Consider the following 8,241-nt stretch of genomic DNA (forward strand, 5'->3'; position numbering starts at 1 on the left):
ATTTGTCGGTAACGGTAACGGTAAGGATTTAAAATATTTCGGTATACCGAAATATCGAGTAACTATAGATTAAATGATTAATTTAGATTCCCCTAAAGCCTAAACCAAACCCTAAACGGCCCCAAACCATGTTCTCTCCTTGCGCCGTCGGCGCACACGTCGCGACTCGCGATTCTTTCCTTCCACAGTCGACCACCGCACATAGTCGCCGGAGAAGATGCACAACAACTTAGAAACTTCTTCTCCAGCCCTAATATTTTTTCCCTTCATTGAATCTGAAGAAATCTAATCACCGAGCTCTGTTCTGAGAGTTATGCTTGCGCAAGTTCTTGTCCGATTTTCTAGTGAGTTTTAGCTTTTGTTTCTTTGGTGGATTTATGGTATTTTTAGTAGGGATTGAAGCCTATATGCTTCCCCTATTTTTCCAGCTAGCATTTAGTTATTTCTGGCAAGATTTCGACGAGTCTCCGGCGAGTCACCACCCTGGGACCATTAGCTACTGGTTTAATCTTCAATCTTACATATTTAGGTCCGAAATTCAAACTCTTATTCTTATATGATCACTGCCCTTTATTATAAGACAATTATTTTTTTATATATTATATGTAATATATATATAACTTCGGCATGACGGTATTTTACCGATACCGTACCGACAGTTCGGTATACCGAAATTCGGTATACCGAAATGTCGGTACGGTATCGGTATCAATTTTTAGAATATCGATTTTTTCGGTACGGTATACGGTATTCGATTTTGGATACGGTATACCGTACCGACCCAGGCCTAGGTCAAACCAATGACCTGTATAGCTTCCTCAGAAGTTTTATTCGGTATACCCATCCGATCCATAAGTTGACTCCTTGGTCGTGCACAATCCCTGATTATATCTGACCCATGGGTCTGATCCTCGATTGACCTTGGTCCTATGGGTCGGGTCCATTTCCGATTCCCTTTGGGGTCAAATCCGACTCCCCTGGTACTTCTGATCCCTGACCTTCCTGATGGCGTTATCCCAGAGGCTAAACTCCTGACCTCCAGACTGACGTAACTTTTGACTAGCCACGAGGGCTAGACTTCTGACCTCCAAGTTGGCGTGACTTTTGACTAGCCACGAGGGCTAGACTTCTGACCTCCAGGCTGGCGTGACTTGATTAGCCACGAGGACTGGACTTTTAACCTCCAGGCTGGCATGACTTTTGACCCTTCGGTAGCCTTAACTCCTTGCCAGATTATCTCACAAACCCCACATTCATATACCGTATCAAATATGAAAATGAGTTTCTTTATTATTTTAAAAACCAAATGTAGCTGATAAAATATTTATTATTAATCAAGTGCTTATTTAAGAATTTTGATTTAAAAAAAAAGTTAAAATGAATAAAGGAACATTATGTTATTAAATTGGATTGAAGGTATACAATATCATCATCAAATTTTTAATTTATATTTTAATATTTATTATTATTATTATTATTATTATTATTATTATTAGCAACTTAAAAATCTACGTTCACTAGACACAGATATTTTTAGTGACCGATAAAACAAACTATAATCATTAAATACCATTTAATTTATAGCAAATGACTTGTACTCAACATTAATTACTAATTATAACTTTTGCTGCCAACTTTCTCCACGCAGCCACCCCGGACGCCATTTCTCTCCACGCACGTAGTACTCATCCCAACGCGAACGCACAGACCAGCTTCTTCTTCCCGAGCTTCATCATCGTTCTGACCCCACCCCCTTCCATCCATCTGCCGGCACATCTTCTCCACCTCTTCCCTTCGGGTTAGAAGCGAGGAGGGCTAGGGGTCTCTTCTTGGGTTAGAGGAGGAGCCTCCACGTCGCTACATATCGCAGCAGCCCTTTCCGCACTCCGGCAGCTCGCTATCCAGAATCCTGTCTCTTCGGGTTAGAAGAGGAGGATTCCTAGCAACCCCCTTCCTCTCCAGGTTAGCAGAGGAAGGTCCGATCTCATCCTCAACCGCCATCGTCAACCACGATCGAGGGAGAAGCTCATCGAAGCTTGGGTGATGTGCTTTTTGGTTCTGTTCTTTCTTGTGTTGGTTGATTTGTTGAGTTAATTATTTGGCTGTATAATTGTTGGATGTTGAGTATATCTATGCTTGTATCGTGAATTACTAATTACTAATTACAGTTTTGGTAGATAAAAGTTGGCCAGCACTGCCAGTATTCCCGTTCCCGTGCTATACAAGTATATCTCGCCTTACGCAAGCGAAGTTTGAAGATGGCCGGGGTCGGACATGGCGAAGCGAGTAGGCAAGGCCGCGAGTTGGAGATTGCGGTGCATGCCGTAGAAGCCAATGGCGATGGGCCCCCGGCGGTGGCGGAGAAACACATCAGCTTGGCGAGGCTTGTCTTTGCTTGTATGGTGGCTGGCGGGGTGCAATATGGCTGGGCGTTGCAGCTTTCCTTGCTCACGCCCTATGTCCAGGTTTAACAACTGATCGCTATGACTTGTATACCTTTGTGAATGATCGATCCCCAACTCTGCATCTGTTTTGGACAGACACTAGGGCTATCCCATGCTCTATCTTCCATAATATGGCTTTGTGGTCCTGTTACAGGTTTTGTGGTAATTATCTTTTCAAATAAATTCTCGATATGAGCTGGACTCATTGTAATTAAAGTAATTTTGTGTAGGTGCAACCTATTATAGGCCTGTGGAGTGATAGGTGTCAATCGCGATTTGGAAGGAGAAAGCCTTTCATATTTGTTGAATGCATATTGATATCCATCGCTGTGAGCAACCTAGCTATTAAACAACTAAGATTTGATTATGATGGTAATTAATTACTAAGATTTCATATTCATGTTGATATTTTAGGTGATTGTAGTAGGGTTTTCGTCGGATATTGGGCATGCACTGGGTGATACGAAGGAACATTGCAGGTGATTTTTTTTATAATTTTCATACTTTAACATTATATTTACAACTTAATTTTGGTTAACTTGATATGCTAATTGATTAACGCAGTGTTTATCATGGTCCTCGATGGCATGCAACAGTAGTCTATTGTTTAGGATTTTGACTATTAGATTTTTCTAATAATGCAGTTCAAGTAAGTTAGCTTCTTTCTAATTAATATTAAGAGTACTCCAACGTGAAATCATTCGATTTGACATAATTAATATGTATAATTTTAATTTATAGGGTCCAGCTCGAGCACTTATGGCCGATCTCTCAAGTAATATTTACTTGTTTATATGTTTTCATAAAATTTTATGCTAAAATATATGTATCAAATTAAATTGAGCTACATGTGTGATAGGTCATCATGGACCTAACACAGCAAATGCTATATTTGGCTCATGGAAGGCAATAGGAAATATCTTAGGATATTTATCTGGTTCTAGCGGGATTTGGCACAAGTTTAAAACAAACTTCATGAGTCTACTTACTTAAACAAATTATCATCACAAATCAATAATACAAAAACTAATATTTCCTAATTTGCGATTTCTGTTAAAGGTGGTTTCCTTTCTTGATGACCCATGCATGTTGTGAAGCTTGTGCAAACCTGAAAGGTGCACTTTTGGTTGCAGAGGTAGGTCCTGAATCCTGATGAAATATCGTGAAGTTGAATTTGTATATTTACTTTACCTTTTGATGAATTGTTGTTGTTGGAAACAGGTTTTATTGTTTATTAGTTTGACGGTCACTCTATTTCTCGCCAAAGAAATTCGTCTATGTGACTTGAATAAATTTGTGAGTGTAGATCAACAAAAAACAAGCTTTTTTTATGTCTTCAGCGCCTTTAAGAATTTGCATCCTGGAATGCGTTCAGTACTTCTTGTCACTGCCCTGACTTGGGTATAACTAACTAAAGTTATAACTCAATTATAACATATGCATATATACGATAGATGCGTTGATCATGTTGCATTTTATCGATGTAGTTGTCGTGGTTTCCCTTTATACTGTACAATACCGATTGGATGGGTCGAGAAATCTACTATGGCAATCCTAAAGGAACCAATGAGCAAAGTGATGCTTACGATCGAGGTGTTAGAGACGGCGCCCTCGGATTGCTCTTGAATTCTGTAAGGAACTATTTCTTTATTTAATTTATAGCATCCATCTAAAACTTATCTGATATATGATTCCATATTGTCAGGTTGTATTGGCCGTATCATCTTTCTTGATCGCACCAATGTGTCGAAAGTTGGGTACAAAAATAGTATGGGCGATTAGCAATTTGACCATGTTCGTTTGCATTGCTGCCATTTGCATTATAGGCATTTGGTCCTCAAAAGAATTTCATTTTTCAGCACAATCGAGATTTACTGTAGATCCAACCATTAGAATTATTGCTTTGGCTTTATTTACAATTCTCGATTTTCCACTAGCTGTGAGTATCACATTTTCTTACCTATCACATGTTTTTTAAACGATAAATTATGTTGATTTCTTATCATTCTTTGTCGCTATATAGGTTGTATACAGTGTTCCTTTTGCTGTAACAGCACAATTAACGGCTAATGTGAAAGGTGGCCAAGGTCAGTTGAAATCACTAACTGTTGGTTAGTCCTAGGAAAATGTACCAGTTCCACTGTATAAAATTTTTTTGTACAAGTATCGAACCTTTCCTTAAATAACCTATTGTGTTTTTTAGAAGTTAAATTAGGAATCGCAGACGGAACTTAACATCATTGATTCCAAATTTAACTTATCTGTTCTTAATGGTTTAGATTTGAATCGCAAGCGGAACTTAACACTATTGATTCAAATCCACCTATGTTATTAATTTCATTAAATATTATTTTCTAAAATTGACTTCCAGGACTGCATGGCGAGGCACATGGCCTTCTTGGATATGGGAGCAACCACCACCGTCTAGACAAAGCCTTTTAAGGAAAGCTAATATTTAATTTCCTTAAATAACTCTAGGTTAAAAAAAAAGAACAATCGAATCACAAATTCGAAAAATAAAACAAAAAGAAACACATCTTCGAAACAAATCCGAAAACTATATCTAATGTCTCTTGTGTTTGGAATTCATACAAATGAAATACAACTAGTATGATGCGGAAATTAATTACTAATTATACCTTCCTTTGTAAACTTTAATGACCTCTTGATCTTCTACCGTATTCCTCTTCTTATCTCAGACGTTGTGTGGGCAACGATTTTCTGAGACGAGAACCACCAAGCTCCTTCTTCTCCAAGCTAGATTCGGCCACCATTAATTCTCCATGAGAAGTAAAGGTCCAGTCACCACCACCAAGCTCCAAGGGATGCTAGAAACGAAGCCTTCTTTCTCTCCTTCTTCTCCTAGCTAGAACCGGCCACCATGGACTTCCCTTAAGTTGATGTCGCCGGCCACAAAGGAGGAAGAGAAAAGAAGAAGAAGAAGAGACCCTAGGGCCGGCCACACCAAGGAAGAAAAGAACAGAGTCGTTTTTAATGAAGGCACCTCTACCCCCTCTTTTATAATCCTTGGTCTTGGCAAATAAGGAAATTTAAATAATAACTTCCTTAATTCTTTTGCCATGAAAAGGAAAATTTTAATTAATTAAAATCAAATTTCTTTTCTCAATTTCAATGGCCGGCCACTTTCTCTCCAAAACAAGGAAAGTTTTAATTAAAACAAGAATTAAAACTTCCTAATTTGTTTCCAAAAATTTATAAAAAATTTCAATAATTTTAATCCCTTCATGATTGGTTAGTAAAAAGGAAATTTTATAAATTAAAATTTTTCTTTTAAACATGTGGATAATTTCTAAAAAGGAAAGTTATCTCTAAAAATTAAAATCTCTTTTCAATCTACAAATAAGGAAAGATATCATATCTTTTCTTAATCTTTTGTAGAAACTAATAAAAGAGAATATTTAATTTTTAAACTTTCTTTTAAATCATGAACATGGTTAAAAAGGAAAGTTTTCTCAAAATTAAAAACTTCTTTCAATCTACAAATAAGGAAAGATTTCAAATCTTTTCTTAATCTTTTGTAGAAAGTTATAAAAAGAAAGATTTAAATTTTAAACTCTCTTTTAAAACCATGATATCCACATAAGAAATAATTTTAATAAAAATTCCTTTTAATTTTCTAGTGGTCGGCCACCTAAGCTTGGGACCCAAGCTTTGGCCGGCCACGAACCACTTGGTCTTGGCCGGCCCTAGCTTGGGTTCCAAGCTAGCTTGGCCGGCCCCATTAGGATGGGTAAGAAGGTGGGTATGTGGTGGGTATAAATCTCTATATACAAGAGGCTACGATAGGAACCGAGAGGAGGAATTGATTTTGGTCTCCCGATGAAATTAAGCTTCCCGTGTTCGCCCCGAACACACAACTTAACTTCATCAATAATAATTCATACCACTAAAGAATTATTATTGAACTACCGCACCAATCCCAAATTACATTTTTGGGCTCCTTATTATGAGTGTGTTAGTCTCCCTGTGTTTAAGATGTCGAATGTCCACTAATTAAGTGAGTTACTGACAACTCATTTGATTAATATCTTAATCCAAGAGTAGTACCACTCAACCTTATCATCATGTCGGACTAAGTCCACCTGCAGGATTTAACATGACAATCTTTATGAGCTCCTCTTGGGGGCATTATCAACCTAAATTACTAGGACACAGTTTCCTTCTATAATCAACAAGTCACACTATAAGTAACATCATATCCCAACTTATCGGGCATTTTGATTTAAGAGCACACACTTCCATAATAACTAAGGTCTAGTTCTTTTATTAAATCAGTATAAAAAGAACTCACCTTAAATGATCCTGCTTAATACACTTAAAGTGTGCTAGTGTAATTTATTAGTCAATATAAACTAATGTCTAATTACACTACGACTATTCCAATGGTTTGTTCCTTTCCATCTTAGTCGTGAGCTACTGTTTATAATTTATAAAGAACCGATAACACAATCTTCTGTGTGTGACACCACACACTATATTATCTACAATATAAATTAATTGAATATCTGCATTTGGTATATATAAATGTAGACACTTAACCAATATGATCCTTATAAATGTTTATACAAAAGCTAGGCTTTTAGTATATACTCCAACATTAACTATATATTAATTTTCACCATCCACTTACAATTTTTTTCACCATCCTTCGCAGGACTTTGCGCTGGAATTTTGAACAATTCAATCGTTATTCCTCAGGTGTGTTTCTTATGTTGTTTTAGTTCAAACTATTTATCTGAACTTACAATTTTGTCATTTTACTTTGTAGTAAGTTTTGAACTGTACAGGCCTTTTGCTAACTCATTGCTGCATGCTTCGATTCTGTAGGTGATCGTTGCTCTTGGAGTAGGCCCATGGGATGCTTTGTTTGGGAAGGGGAACATGCCTGCCTTCGCTTTGGCTTCTGCGATTGCTTTTCTATGCAGCATTGTTGGACTTCTCACACTTCCATGACTCACACAGAGTAACTTTAATTCTCTGTTTTGAGACAAGTTTATGCTGTTTAAGTTTGTTTCCTGAGATAATTGAGTCAAATTAAATTGAATATAAAATGAACTAAAATTGAAATTGGGTTTGGTTTAAATGATTCATTTATATATTACCAAACTCTCAATATAAACTTATTTGATTATTTAAAAATTTTACATCTTTAAATTTGATTGATGGATGGATGAGTTTGGTAATATAAGTTGATTTGTTCATTTTGAATTATTTATTTATTTATTTATTTATTATTGTACAGTGGAACCGGTATGATTTTCCTAGGACTAACCAACAGTTGGCCATTAGAGTCTTGCTCACTTATAACTCGCACTGGGGCGAGAGTCTGGTATAGCCGACCGAGAAGGTCGTTGGGCGTTAGAGCCTTGCTCACTTATAACTCGCACTGGGGCGAGAGTCTAGAATAGCTGACCGGGAAGGTCGTTGGGCGTGAGAGTCTTGCTCACTTATAACTCGCACTGGGGCGAGAGTCTGGAACAACCGACCGGGAAGCTCGTTGGGCGTGAGAGCCTTGCTCACTTATAACTTGCACTGGGACGAGAGTCTGGAACAGCCGACCGGGAAGGTCGTTGGGCGTGAGAGCCTTGCTCACTTATAACTAGCACTGGGGCGAGAGTCTGGTACAACTGACCGAAAATTCTTATGAAAACTCATTCGGAGATAGATGTTGCCGACCTTGGGGTGATTCCCCGACCAGGATAGATGTTGCCGACCTAGGGACGTATTCCCGACCAGGCTAGATGTTGTCGACCTGGGTGTGTATTCCCAACCAGGG

The 8,241-nt window shown here is 37.8% G+C and overlaps 1 pseudogene; it reads left to right on the forward strand.

Moving 5' to 3' along the window:
- Positions 1-2,399: 2,399 nt before the first annotated feature.
- LOC122021904 lies at positions 2,400-7,418 on the forward strand (annotated as a pseudogene).
- Positions 7,419-8,241: the final 823 nt, after the last annotated feature.

The sequence above is a fragment of the Zingiber officinale genome, chromosome 9A (assembly GCF_018446385.1).
Source record: "Zingiber officinale cultivar Zhangliang chromosome 9A, Zo_v1.1, whole genome shotgun sequence".
Lineage (NCBI taxonomy): Eukaryota > Viridiplantae > Streptophyta > Magnoliopsida > Zingiberales > Zingiberaceae > Zingiber > Zingiber officinale.